The sequence below is a fragment of the Pipistrellus kuhlii genome, unplaced genomic scaffold (assembly GCF_014108245.1).
Source record: "Pipistrellus kuhlii isolate mPipKuh1 unplaced genomic scaffold, mPipKuh1.p scaffold_m20_p_26, whole genome shotgun sequence".
Taxonomy (NCBI): domain Eukaryota; kingdom Metazoa; phylum Chordata; class Mammalia; order Chiroptera; family Vespertilionidae; genus Pipistrellus; species Pipistrellus kuhlii.
In genome coordinates this window covers 3,100,306-3,115,853 of record NW_023425525.1, presented here as the reverse complement: position 1 = coordinate 3,115,853, position 15,548 = coordinate 3,100,306, and the positions used below count along the sequence as shown (strand labels likewise).

The following is a 15,548-nucleotide window of genomic DNA, read 5'->3' as shown; positions in this document are numbered from 1 at the left end:
GGTATTCTTGGAAATATTTTTCTATGTTAAAACAGTTACGAGAATGGTCATACAATTGTGAATACTATTCTCTGGAAAAGCACAGATGATGACAAATATGTTTCTTACTCTAAGAACTTGCCAAGTGGAATAGCTCGTGTTCCCAGAGTTGAGCAGAAAGTGAAGAATATAAATGGGAAAGAAAAGATAATAAGAATGGGGCTATGAAAGAATGTGCCTGTATTAATCGTTGAAACAAGTGGGGCAACATCACCCAGTGATCATATGCTTAGTATCTGGTATCAGACTACCTTCTTTCTCTACTCTTTCCAGTTGATTAACTGTGGGCACATGAGTTAATTTTCTTAAGCTCAGTTTCCCACTTATAAAATGGAGAATATGACAGTAACTGACTTACAGGATTTTATAGGAAGGAAGTAAAGCAAGTGATATAAAGGACTTAGCTCAGTGTTTGGCACAAAGTAAAGGCTTAGTAAACATTTGCTTTATTAGGAATAGGCAGTCCCTTTCTTACTTGAAATGTGATTGACATAACATGTTAGTTTCAGGTGTACCGCATAATGATTGAGTACCTGGATTTTGTGAAGTGATTGCCACAGAAAGTCTAGTTAGCATGTATTGCCACACATAGCTGCTCATCTTTTTTCTTGTGATGAGAACTCTTCAGATCTGTGTCTTAGTAACTTTCAAATACAGAATTCAGTGTTCCTCACTCTAGCCACCACGCTGTGCGTTTCATCTCTAGGGCCTGCTCCTTTTGTAACTGGAAGCTGCCTCTTTGGGCCCTTCATTCATTTCTCACACCCTGACGTGCAGGCATTTTTGTCCTGTGGCCATCTCCCAAAATACCTTTTGCTTATAACTACAAGGAGAATCCACAGACAAAGGCTTTTAGGGATTGTAGTGTGAGAAAACAGCAACCAGACCCTTTAGCCAAAGCTGTTGTTGGTCGTAGGTACATTCTAGCTGAGAATATTACATTTTCAATAAGTGTGTCAAACTGAGACTTTCTGGTTTTGACTCTGGAACATTTCCCAGATTTCGTAAATTTTTAAGAATCCCTTGGTGAGACTATACTAGTTTATATTATTTTAACTGGACCTAGAGTCCTCTTAATTCTTCATTTTGTACGGTTTAGGTAGAAATGGCAGTAGTCCTATATAGTTAAAGATCACACGGGATGCTTAATGCCAGTCTTTATTTATGTAAATATCCATAAATGGCCTCCTGGAGTTCCTGTCTGTGCATGTGTTCCTGTGTTCCTTTCTCAACCAGACACTCTTTCGAGTTTTGTTCCCAGTGCTGCCAGAGCCAAGTCTGTTTACGTTTTGTATAAATAAGTGTATTTCTTAGAGGTTATGTTTCATTATTCAGCAAGCAAACATAAGAGAATAAAGGATACATTTGCAATAGCGTTTTCTCAGTTAGAGGTTTCAGAGGCACAGAATTATTTATCTTCTTAACCCTTAGGTGAGGTGCATGGACGCCCCAGGGCTATCCCTGCCAGACTTGAGCAGCCTTGGTCAAATTCCCAAACCTGCAGTACACATTTTAACATTTAATGAGATCATGCCAACAGAATCCCCAAAACCACAGGGAACAGCTTAGTATTATCCATAATAATATACCTTTAATTTTGTTATCACATATTCTCTCTCTCTCTCTCTCTCTCTCTCTCTCTCTCACACACACACACACACACACACACACACACACATTCAATAATAAATATATTGGGCTTGGATCTTAATTTTAAGAATACAAATCAACTATAGTTTTTATGAGTAGTAGTTTAAAAAGAGGTTTTGAACACTTACATTAGTCTATAGCTGGGCAAAATCATGTAACACAAAGAGGGGTTAGCTATGGGCTGGGTACCTGACCATACAGGAAGCAAGATAGTATTTCAGTGAAAAACCAAGATTGGATGCCAAGCAGAACAAAGACCTGAGGAAAATCCAGACACTCTCAAGAAAATATATGGGTAATCCGGATGAGAGTTGTCCAAGGAGAGGGAGGTCTTGAGGAATTCTCTGTGCCAAAGGAATTTGGTCAGAGAGTCTCTTCATGGGCTTCTATCTTTCCTGCTTTTGACTAAAAGCATGTCCTAAAGGGCAGTGAGCTAACATGAAATGCCACCCTCCTTCAGGAAAACCTGTTCATGAGTAGGGTGGGGATAGATTTCTTCAGGTCTCGCCAGAGGATGCTTCAAATACACTTCCGTATGCCCTACATGAGGGGATGATGTGTGTGGAGGCAGCATTGTTTACGGAACCTTAGGTGGCAGGTGCTTGTATGGAGAGGAGACCAGCACAGAGGGTGAAGAGGAAGAGCATCATGATTTGGAGGGTATCTGTCTTCACCTGTTAGAGTGTCATTGAAGTGGATCTGCTTGAACATGGTTCTGTAGCACAGGTGACAAGTGTCCCTTTGTGTGCCCGCTCTGTGCTCTATACTCATTGCCGGGGGTGTTAGTTGTAATAGAAAGGGATGGAAAGGCATATTAAAATGTAAAGTTCCATTGCAATGTTAGTGAGGTGTCTTCTGTAATCAAAATAAAACCAAGTCTTTGCATGACCTGCTCTTCACCTAGTGTGTTATTCTGAGTAATATGACTGTATCTAAAAGTAATTGTACTGGGGCAGGGGATGGGTGCAGGCTAGAAGGGGTCAGTGGGGAAATAGGGGACATATGCAATACTTTCAACAATAAAAATTAAAAAACTTTAAGTGACAAAATCAATTTTGGGGAACAAATAAAGGTAATTTTACAAATATTTTCATCGTAAATGTGGTCTTTTAAGGAAATAACAAGAAGGGATTATTTTTGTAATGCAAAGGAAACATTTTTTTAAAAAAATTCTGTTTTGCTACCTTTCCCTCAGAATCTTATAGAAGATTCTTTGAACCCTTCCTTCCTTCTCTCTTGCAAGAACCCCAGAAAATTCTTCCTCTACACTAGCATATCCTTGAGTAAAGCCTTCTCTTATCTCCTCTCCAGTGTCTTCTCCACCAATGGCTTCCCGTACTTTCCAAATTAGCAAAAGAGAGTTGATTTGGTGCCCCCCTATTTTCCCAGTCAATCATCATCTTGACTCTAATTAAAGAGACAGAGATTGAGCTGGGAGTCCGAATTCTCCTTAGAAGAGAAAGGTAAGTGTGAAGACTTTTTCTTTTCTTTTTTCTTATCATATAAGCCAATCCTCAAATACCTAATTTCTTGAGCAAATGAATATATTTTATTGACTCATAAATTGTCCCAGCCTCATTTGAATCATGGCTTCCGATACTGGTTATTTCACTTAGGGCAAGTCAGATAATTTATTTTCTCCTCGTAAAGTTATTAGTCGCTAAAGCATGGATATTGAAAGGATTACATGGGCAACAGGAAAAACTTCTGTTGTTAATGGCCAATAGCTTTCAACAAGAGCTAGTTCCTTTGAATAGGGCTCAGCTTGTGAGAATAATGATGATGAGAATTCATTTCAATGCACACATCTGTTTAGGCACACAAGGCAAGTAAAAAAAATTGTCCAAAGAGATTGGTTAGTTTTACATTTGATTTTGAATTCTATAATGCTCATGCTATGAATCACTTTAATGGGCTTAATATTTAAAAAATCATGGAGTGTATATTTTATCATGGTTTTTGGTAAATTGATTACCCTGTTGGAAGCTGGATATTTTCATGAGATTTTTTTTTCTTGTTTCTATAATTACTTATATTGACAAAATATTTTTAAACATATATGTTTTTATTGATTTCAGAGAGGAAGGAAGAGGGAATGAGAAATAGAAATGTCAGTGATGAGAAAGTTGCCTCCTGCGTGCTCCCCCCACCCCCCCACTGGGGATCAAGCCCACAACCTGGGCATGTGCCCTGAACAGGAACCTCGACCTTATGGTTCATAGATCGACACTCAACCATTGAGTTGTGCTGGCTGGGTGACAAAAGTCTTTTGAACATGACCAATGCAGAACTCTCACTTTGGGTACTATATTAAAATTCTTACCTTCTAAAATTTAAGAATTACCTCGATTCCTATTGACTTTCATTTGCCTTTGCCTCTTTTTGTAGTTAAGCTTAAAAGAGTAATTCTTATAAATGTGACCATTCATGTTATTTCAAAAACATTTTTTATTAGTGTTAAAAGGAAACAATCAACTACTTTTAGTGTTAGCCTAATCTCCAAATTGAGCTGTTCTGGTGTACTTTGCATTAATGTGTTTATATCTGAAAATGAAACTACCTGCTGAGTCAGTGGGAGGAGGGATCCGAAGCCTTGGGAAAGCTTTACCAAGCTTTTTACTTTAATTGAAAAAGTGTTTTACTAGAACAACTAATGGCATATAAACCCCTATCTTTTCAAATTAGGATCTTTGTACCAGTGCACCGGTTAATGATGTGGATTTTGTGATCAGAGGAAATGATAATTTCAAGAGAAACATCAAAAGTGCTTTATTCAAAGTAATGTCCATCGCTAGCTACACATTTCCCCCATCTTTAGGTAATTTGTGGATATCTTCCCAATAGAACTTTTCTTGTTTTGAGGCAAATCATTCAGAGACCAAATTTTCTACTTCTTCATACGTTTTGAAGTGCTTCTCAGAAAGTGTGTGTGCCATCGATCTGAACAAGTGGTCATCTGAAGGAGCAAGGTCTTTTGCAGTTAAGCTTAAAATACTATGGCGGGTGGGTTAATACTTACCAAGCAAGATCTTTTAACATGTCTTTAACTGGCAATAAATAATAAGAAGCACTTTCATAACTCTCACTATGAATCAGGCATAGCTGACACATAGAGTTATGAAAGTGCTTCTTATGTTCTAAGCACCTTGTATACTAGTATATAGGGTTCCCCCCCAAAAATGTACACAGACTTTGAATAATTATTAACGCCAATGGTTTACATCTGAAAAGAAAGAAACATCAACTGAGCTATCAGAAAAAAAAAGTGTGTATACTTTTTTGGGGACACCTTGTATTATTCCCCATTAATAATTTATAAAGAAGCTCTCTCATTATCTGCATTTGATAGTTGAAGAAACCTAGAGACAGGTTAAATCACATGCCCCAGGCCCGAAGCTAAGGAGTGACAGGTCAGGAGTGTGTTACCCAGAAGCCTGCATCTTGAGTAGTTAGCTACTCGTGTTTGGTGGAGGGATGTTGGGTAAATGAGCCTTTGTCAGATAAAAGCACAATTCTAATCTTACTTCCCCATGTCATGAAAGGGTTAAAGTAACAGCACAATGTTTCTACCAAAGGTATTGTTTACCAACCATTTCTGTGGCTGGCAGTAAGTCAGTGCTTGTTACCTATAAATGCTTTCATTTCTTTAATGATCCCCAAATTTATATTTCTCCAGTGCCAAACACTGAGTAAAATCCAGTCTTCATTGGTAAATGAATTAGCTGGGTGTGTCTGTAAATGTTTCTGATGAAATTCAGTTTCATTTTTCTGAGGAGTCCACTGGAGCAAATGATAGTACTCAGCTCAATGAATCATGAGGGCACAAGCTGAGCTTCATTGACGTATTCACCATTTCTTTGACTGCGGATGTTGAAAATGTAGTTCTAACAATTATATTAGTATTCCCAACAAAACACAGAGCGTTGAATTTGTATTGCTGGGATGGTGGCACACATTTGGGTTAGTTTCTTTTTATATCTTCTTTCCTTTCATGTTGAAAATTGTTACACATGACCTTTTTATTATTATTGACATGACCAAATATATCTCATACTTTAAGTGAAAAGTTGGGACATCTGGCTACCACACATCCCTCATCTTGCTTATACTGTATTGTTCTATAGTATACACGTTTTAACATTTTATGGAATTTGGCAAGAAAAAAGAAACAGTGCTCAAGAGGCATCTTCTGTAATCTTAAATGGTGGACTTATCAGTTAGTTTGAAAATTTTATAAGCTTCTTAAATAATAATGAAATATTTGAATTTGATTCTTTAAAAAGTGGATTTTTCATGAAGATAGGCAAGTTAGTCAAACAAATAGACCCATAAGTCAGCTGATAGAAGAAACAATTGTTTTTAGGTAAATATGCTAAAATGTGTTATCACAGGGTATTCACCTTCATGCCTCAAACATATAATTACAGCTGCATAGCGAGGCTTGAAATAGAAAATGGAAAAATACGCAAGTGAAGGTTGAAAAATCTACAATGTGAAAAGAAGCAGAAACACAAAGAAAGATTCCCGAGTAGATGCTGAGCCAGGATGCCCACAGGGGAACTGGAATCACATACGGGCTTTAAATAGGGGTCATAGGGCTCTACACCTACATGGCTAATACTCCTGACTGCCGGTTCCAGAGGGATAGAGGAAGCCAGGAGCCACAAAGGCATACACTGTGTAATGTACCTAGCATAATGCCAGCTGCCTCAGGGAAATAGCGAAGACATTTTTGTCCACCATCTCTCTGAATTCTCCACTCTGAATCCCATCCTAGTCACCTCTTGGGAGCTGGCAAGTTGAATAAAGGAAGCCTTCTTCTGCCTCAAAGCCTTCACCCCTATTGTCTCCTCCTTGATCTTTGTTCTCTGCTCTGGATCTTCCTCCTCTTCTCTGTGTCAGGCCATTGCTCAAATGTAGTTTTCTCAGAAAGGCCTTTTCAAGCGCATGTACAAAACAGCATCAGCCTTCCCAGGCCAAGACTCTGTCTGCTTTACACTGCTTTAGATTCCACACAGTGCTTTTCATCATCTCACAGTTGACACATTTGCCTTGGCTGGTTTGGCTTCATGGATAGAGCATCCGCCTGTGGACTGAAGGGAACAGGGTTCAATTCCAGGCAAGGGCACATACCTCGGTTTCTGGCTTTATTCCCGTTCCTGGTTGGGGCGAATGCAGGAGGCAACCAATCCATGTGTGTCTCTCACATCGAGGTTTCTCTTTGTCTCTCCCCTTCTTTAAAAATAAATGCATCCCTTCCATCTGTAGTTTTCTGATTTTCTCTTCCTTTCTAGAGAAACTTCCGAAAGTAGATTTCACGGCTTTTCCCCACATCACAAAACTCTCATCCACTAACACCTCAACTCTAATATGGCTCTTCCCTTAACATTTTACTGAAATTTATTATTTTGTAGGTCACAAAGACCTCTGTGTTATGAACCCAAGATGAGTGTGTGAATTCTTATCTCACATAAGCTCTCTGCAAGAAATGACATTTCAGGGCATTTTTTTTCTATTTTGGAGTTCTCTTCATCATGATGGTCTTTCATGATATATTTTTAAACTTTATTTTTTTAACTTCTCTAGCCCCTGTATTTTTTTCTTTATCTACCTACTTTTTAATAGTGCTATTCTAGCCCTGACTAGTGTGGCTCTTTTTTAAAAAAATTATTTTATTATTTTATTATTTTAAAAAATATATATTTTATTTATTTTACACAGAGAGGAATTGAGAGGGACAGAGAGTTAGAAATGTTGATGAGAGAGAAATATCAACCAGCTGCCTCTTGCACCCCCACCACTGGGGATGTGCCTGCAACCAAGGTACATGCCCTTGACCGGAATTGAACCCGGGACCCTTCAGTCCACAGGCCGACGCTCTATCCACTGAGCCACACCTGTCCCGGCTAGTGTGGCTCTTTTGGGTGGAGCATCGTCTGGTACACCAAATGGTCGTGGTTAGAGTCCTGCTTGTTTGATCCCCATTCTGGGCACATAAGGGAATAAGGGAGGTAACACATTGATGTTTCTCTCTCTCTCTCTCTCTCTCTCTCTCTCTCTCTCTCTCTCTCTCTCTCCTCTCTCTCTCTCTCTCTCTCTCTCTCTCTCTCTCTCTCTCCTCTCTCTCTCTCCTCTCTCTGTCTCTTCTCTCTTCTCTCTTCTCTCTCTCTCTCCTCTCTCTCTCTCTCTTTCTCTCTCTCTCTCTTCCTCTCAAACCAATAAATAAAAAATATTGCCAGTTAGCATATCCATGTTCAACCCTTTATTTAACTTTCCTTATTCTATAGAATTTTATTGATATCCATTAGTTCAATTGTCACTCTTACATTCATAAGTCTCCATCATGGGACAAAATAATGTTTAGATTCTGTTTTACCACATACAACAAACAATTATTTAATATACAACTGATCCTCAAATTCAATAAATTAAAAAGACAAGTTTAGCTCTCTAATCTCAAATATGATTTTCCTGAGATGTTCCTTATTGTTGCATAGCTACTTGAAAACAAAATATTATCAAACTCTTCTTTTCTCTTTGTACCCATTATAATGGCTTTGGGCTAGCCTATTAGTCCTTGTATTCATATATTAATAATGTAACAGACAAGTCTTTTGTTTCTTCCCCCAATTATTGTCTAAAATGTTGGCATAGCTCAAGTTTTCTGAAACAATGAACTTATTTTAGTCCTTGTATGCTCAGAATCCTTTAGTGACTTTGCTTGTCCTTAAACATAAAAATAGAATCTCTGACCATCCAAATCTGGTTCCTGCTCACCCATTCTCATTATCCTTCTACAGAGCATGCATTAATTACTCTCATATTTATTTATTTTCTTTGAACCATGAGTTCCTTGATAATGGCGTCTATGAAATAGCTCCTGAGTCCCAATTCCTAGAAAAGTGTCCCATGTCTAAAATATACCCTGATGGTGGTCATTATGTAGGTAATTCAGTACTTGGCACATCATGGTGGTGCTCAATAAAATGTGAGGTTCATAATATTGTTGAGTCTGGTCTGTATGAAGAAGGTAGGGCTGGGGGAAAAAGTAAGGAACTTGTGAGATTCTTTTTTCCTAAAGTAATGTTTAATTAAAGATAGATGATCCAGTTTAACCAAAGTAGAAATAGGGTGAGTTCCCTCTCATTGATACATAGAGGAATACCTCTATCAAAGAATTAGTGTGTAATTCTTTTTCTTTTATATATGTATGGTTCATCACCATTTCTCCTCCCTATATTCTTCTCTACCTCCAAATCATAGTTTTCCTGGGCCTCAGTTTCTTAACTATAAAATGATTGTGTAGTGTTAGATATTTTCTCCAGCATCATTTAGTTCTGACTCTGCTATGAGACCAGGTGTGATTTTGTGGTTTTATTTTAATGAAACACATTAACTTTTCAGTCCTCAAAGGAATACTTTTCTTAGCACTCACACATAGTGTGCACCCTAGTGTCTGTCCTATATCTCAGTATGTTTTGCCCTGGGGAAATCACCGTGTGGTGATGGGAGAGAATATTTCTCATTTGCATCAGTCTTATATAAAGAGAAAAATGGTATCATAACTCTACTAGATTTATTTCCTGCTAACTTTAAAAGCTAAAAAATGCTTGAAAAATATCCCCAATGTCACTGATTAGAACATCCTGTGGAGACAAACTTTTTCTAAACGACATTTGAAAGCTTGCGAAGGGCAAAGAACAGGAGAATTGGACTATCCAATGAGTCACTTTATGATTTCAGGCTGAAATTGGCTACCTTCTGTGATAAATTTTTGTGGAACAAACAGGACAAGGTGAGTTGTTCCCAGCTATGAGCAAATTCCCTATTACTAATTTAGAAAGGGGAGGGATAACAGTGTGGAAAATTATGGACTTATTTAAATAACTAAATGTGCAATAAAGAAATATGCCAAGATTTTGGCGACAATACTTGAAAGAGTTTTGGATAAATTAGTAAACAGGGACCAAGTTGGATTTATGAGGCACAAAATAATTACAGACAGTATGAAGAAGAGTTTTATGTTAATTCAAATTGATGGTGATACTCAGACTTCAGTGTTTGCAAATCCTGCTAATATTCAGGAAGAATGGAATAAAATAGAAACAGCTTAGCAAACATTGGGTTATGTAAGTTCATAAGAAGTCTATTTTTTAAAATATATTTTATTGATTTTTTTACTGAGAGGAAGAGAGAGGGATAGAGAGCTAGAAACGTGATGATAGAGAAACATTGACCAGCTGCCTCCAGCACCCCCCCCCCCACCAGGGATGTGCCTGCAACCAATGTACATGCCCTTGACCGGAATTGAACATGGGGCCTTTCAGTCTGCAGACTGACGCTCTATTCACTGAGCTAAACCGGTTTGGCAGAAGTCATTTTTTTAAAGATACTATTATTGTAGCAAAATAGGTTGTATATTTATGCTGGCAAACAACCAACATAAAACATGCAGATAATCAATGGATTACTACCTAATGGGAAAAGCATGGATGGATGATTGAAATAATTGTCCTCCCTTTTTTCTTCTGGATGGGCTGCAAATTGAAAGATCTTATTAAACAGTTTATATTTATTTTTCTCTTTTTAAAATTTAGTTGTGTGATTTGAGAATGACTTAAGTCATCAGTATGACACGTTTTAAATTATATATTTCCAGTCCCAAGGATCTAAACTAATTTAGGAGCTGCAAATTTAAAATGCTGATGGTGCTGTATTCTCACCAGGTCTAAAGGAAATTTGAGTGAGATGCGTGTAATCTTTTTGACTGAGCTAATTAGCATTTGAAACTTCATAGAATTAAAAAAAACAAATCATGTCTGTTATCAGCAGGGAGGTATATTAGAATTAGAAGAGTTCTCCTCCTACAGAACAACTAACTCTTGCACAAAAATACATTGTTGTTTTTAAAGAAATAAGGGGGAGGCTGGCCAGTGTGGCTCAGTGGTTGAGTTTGGACCTATGAACTAGGAAGTCACAGTTTGAGTTCCTGTCAAGGCACATGCCCGGATTGCAGGCTTGATCCCCAGTGTGGGGCATGTAGGAGGTAATGATCATTGATTCTCTCTCACCATCAATGTTTCTATTTCTTCCTCTTCCTTCCTCTCTGAAATCAATAAAAACATATTTTAAAAAGGAAATTTCAGTAAATAACTAGCAAATTTCCTTCTGAAGCCAGGTGGCAAATGAAGACCAGGAGGAAGGAGAAACTCGCTAGAAAAAAGTGAGCTCTGACTTCTCATTTTTCTCTCTTTTTTTTTAAAATTGTTTTTTCCTAAATATGCTCATCTTTGATATTATTTCAAGGAGATAGTTTTGCAAAGCTTATGTTTCCTTATTTATGGAAGAACACATCAAGAGTGTGTAACATAATTGCCCAGAAAGTTATTTTTAACCACTTCGGTTACATTGCTAAGATAATACTGAATTTCTGATTCTAATAGCAATTATTCCATAACAACTAGTGACTTTGTATTAGATTCATTGCCAAATAAATGGAACACATCCCTGAAATTTTGAGTCATGTGCTTTGTTCTTTGAACTGTTTATGAGTAGAACGGAAGTGAATGCATTTGGCATTTTACTATTTATGTAGATTTTTCTAATATATTGTGTGTAGTATACTATCAAACTAATCATACCATTAATTTTTGCTTGTGAAAACATAATTTAGCATCATATATTTATTTATATCAGGTGTGGGGTGCTTCAGGCATGCAGGATATATAAGGCCCCTGAAATAATTTGATTTGGTGAGTTAAGTGTTTGATCAAATAGAGCAGGCTAATTTTTTAAAAAACATTGATTTTTTACAGAGAGGAAGAGAGAGGGATAGAGAGCTAGAAACATAGATGAGAGAGAATCATGGATCAGCTGCCTCTTGCACACCCCCTACTGGGGATGTGCCCGCAACCAAGGTACATGCCCTTGACCGGAATGGAACCTGGGACCTTTCAGTCCGCAGGCCAATGCTCTATCCACTGAGCCACACCGGTTTCGGCAGAGCAGGCTAATTTTTAATTTGCTAGTTTTATATGGCCCACAAATGATATTATAAGTATCCAAATGGCCCTTGGCAGAATAAGGATTCCCCGCCCCTGATTTATATGATATAGAAAATTTGAATGCTTCTCTTCATTATTAAACTATTTTAAATGTCCATATATTTCATATAACATTTTGAAAGAAACAGAAAAGAGAAGGCTGGTACACCTTTTAGTATATAGTTCAATGTAAACATTTGCCTTCATCCACCCTGAAAAATATTGTGATTTTGTTTAAATGACTCACCCTCCTAGAAATTTACATTGGAAATATGACCCTCATAGCTAAGAAAATATAAAATTGCCACAAAATGGAAAATGAATTACAGTATAAAAGGTCATTTGTAACATTTCTGACAGTTCAGAACATTAGAAGGTCAAAAATCAAAGACACATTGTCCTGTGCTGAAAACACCATGATTTAATCAAGCACTGTGTAGGTTTCTGTGATTCAGAATAATTCTACTGTCTCTAAATCAGGCATTCAGATAGGTAAGCCACAGTTTTAATAAGAAATGAGTCAAATATTAGAAAAATGTTGCTTTTATTCCTTGTTTTCTTAGAAGCAAATGTAACTTTCCAACATAAAACATGTCCTTCCACTATGTTCTGTTTCTTATTTATTTGCACAATTGATGTATATTCTCCACATCACTGAAATGCCTGTCAAAATGTATCATAACATAGAAGCGTAACAATTATAAATTCAAGGATAGTTTAACCTTGAAATTAATTGAATGCAAATTTCAAATGGTCTTTATGGTACATTATTACATTTAGTGCAACTACTTACCCCCCCTCCCCCTCAGTACTCTTACTTTAAGACTTAGTGGCCCAGTGCATGAAATTCTTGCGCTTGGAGGAGGGGGGTGTCCCTCAGCCCGGCCTGCACCCTCTAGCAGTCGGGAGCCATCATTTGGACATCCTTACCATGGCTGCAGAGGTGGGAGATGCTGCTGGCACCACTGCTACCCTAGTCAGCCTTGAGCCTGGCTTCTAGGGTCCACCAGGGGGCAGCTCCTGCACAGAGCATCTACCCCTGGTAGTAAGTGTGCATCATAGTGACTGGCCATTCTGCTGTTCACTCCATTTTCATATTACCCTTTTGTTATGTAGGATTAGTGCCAGCCAGTTGCAGGCACCCAGTTCCCAGGTTTCCCTCCCTCTGGCTGGCCACAGGCACCCAGGACCCAGGATGGCTTTGCCCAGGCTGGCCGAAGACGCAGGGGACTGTGCGTGGGCGGCTTCGCCCGGTGGCTTGTCCCTCTCCTGGGCTGAAACCTGGCTGTTCCCCATTCTTCTCTTGAAAGCTCGTTTGTGCCTGACTGTTCCTCATTCCTCTCTCCCCAGTGTTCAGTGTCTGAGCCTTCATGCTGTGACAGAGTGAGGGCATGATGACAATTTGCATATTAGCTCTTTATTAGGTAGGATTAGGAAAATTAGGTATTTTATTCTGAGAGCTAATTCATACAATCAATACAGTATAGCATAGCTGAGCAAAATCATCCAAAGATAGTATGACTCCAATTAGACATAGAGTCCAAAGGAAAAAAATAATTGCTTAGTTGTAAAGCTTATTCAGAAAGGGTGTTAGTAGCAAAAGCCACTTAAGAAATTCAGCTATCCACTGTGCAAACCCAGACTAGTCTTCATGTTGAAGGTTACCATGACCTTTAATTCAATTTATATTTAATTTCAATATAATTCACTTTTTTGACATCCCATGAAACTATGTTTTCTTCCTGAAATCTCCAGAGATGCTTGGCGATCTGGGCATTTCATCTGTTTGCCTGCCACTCAGTCTTACTTCTGGTCAGTCTCCCTTTTGTTTCCTGCTGAGCTGACCATCCTTCCTTACTCCTCCCAGGTCCTTGGCAAGTCTCTCCATCTTCGCATAGCACCACCCACATGAGAGCCAGTGCATCACGGTATGAAATTTGTGTGTGGGTAGCAATTAGAACACAGCACAGCATACAGCTCAGTCCCCCAGCAGCCATATCTAATCGCTGCATCATTGCACAATTCAGTTGTCCTTGAAAAGCCTTAGCTTTGCAGACGTCCTGTTCTTATTCATTTTGGTTTTCTTTCTCTTGAGCAAAAACCTCCTTGCTCTCTGTATGGAGAGTAATTCACTACCCTCCAAACCAGCCATGTGCCTTCTTTGCACAGGAAAAATTCCTAAGACTGACCTATTAAACAGAAGGCCAGTGGGCAGTACCAGAACTTCACATCTGCTGATAGTGTTAAATGTTAGTTTCCTAGGGCTGCCTTAACAAAAACGCGGTGCTTTAACAACAGAGATTTATGTTTACAGTTCTGGAAGCTAGAAGCCCAAAATTCAGATGGATGCAAGGTTGGTTCTTCCTGGAATTTCAAAATTTACAAAGGTGCCCTCTTCCATCTTCTGCCAGGAATGACAAAGTTAACAACTGGAGATAATTTTAGACCTCCACCAGCTTAGAGATTTCACTGGAGGGGTTTATCAGGTGTACCAGTTCCTAATGCGGGATTTTTTTCAATAGACGGAGTTACCCATATGTTGATATGTATGCTATTTTGTTGTATTGATAGCAAGCTTCAAAACTTCATATGTCAAATTTTCTGAAGGCGTTGACTACAGGTATTTTTACACTTAAAAATGTTGAATTCTATGCGGAAAAACACACACACACACAACAAACAAAAAAAACACATTTGCAGGAAGTTTTAATTCCTTACTTTATTTTGTAGTAAAGTGCTACAGAATACTTCTGGAAGCTTATGGTGAACATGCTCCATCTCAAGATACTGTGAATGCTGGTTTAAAAACTTTAAAAGGGATGATTTCCATGTGAAAGACAAAGACATCCAGGTTAACCAAAAAAGTTGGAAGGCCAACAATGACAAGAATTATTGGATAAAGATGCGTGTCAAACCAAAAACAACTTGCAAAAAGATTAAACGTTGCTCAGCAAACAATTTCCAATTTACAAGCAATGGGAAAGATTTTAAAAGAAAGAAAATGGGTGCCACATCAACTGAATGAAAGACAAATGGAAAATTGAAAAGTCATCAGGAAAATGTTGCTTCAATGGGATGAAAGAAAGTCTTTTTTACATCAAATTGTGACTGGCTATAAAAAGTGGATTTATTTTGAGAATCCCAAATGCACAGAATCATGGGTTGATCCAGGTTAACCATCAACATCTACTACAAGGCCACATGGCTTCAGAAAGAAGACAATGCTCTGTGTTTGGTGGGATCAGGAAGGTGTGGTGTATTATGAGCTTCTAAAACCAGGTGAAACCTTAATACTGATGGCTGCCGACAACAAATAATCAATTTGAACCACACTTTGATTGTGAAAGGACCAGAAGATACAGCAAAGTAATTTTGTTTCGTGATAACGCACCATCACACACTTCAAAACCAGTTAAAGACACATTAAAAGATCCTGCCTGGGAAGTATTAACCCACCCGCCATATTCACCAGACCTTGCTCCTTCAGATGACCACGTGTTCTGACACATGCACTTTCTGAACAGCACTTCTAAATGTACGAAGAAGTGGAAAATTGGGTTTCTTCCAAAACAAGAAAAGTTCTATTGGGACAGTATCCACAAATTACCTGAAAACTTGGGAAATGTGTAGCTAGCAATGGACATTACTTTGAATAAAGCACTTGATGTTTCTCTTGAAATTATCATGTTTTATTTGATTGCAAAAATCTGCATTATTAACCAGTACAACTGGTATATAACAAACTTGACTAGCTGGGCACTATCTGTCTGTCCTTAACTATATATTTGCCATCACCTGCTCACAGTTTCCCAGTCC

General features: G+C 38.2%; 1 long non-coding RNA gene across 1 annotated transcript; it reads left to right on the top strand.

Annotated features, from left to right (window-relative positions):
* Nucleotides 1-659: 659 nt before the first annotated feature.
* On the top strand, nucleotides 660-14,766 carry LOC118727841. Its single transcript, XR_006742638.1, has 3 exons — nucleotides 660-671; nucleotides 6,160-6,164; nucleotides 14,635-14,766. It is a non-coding gene; the product is annotated as an uncharacterized LOC118727841 (long non-coding RNA).
* Nucleotides 14,767-15,548: the final 782 nt, after the last annotated feature.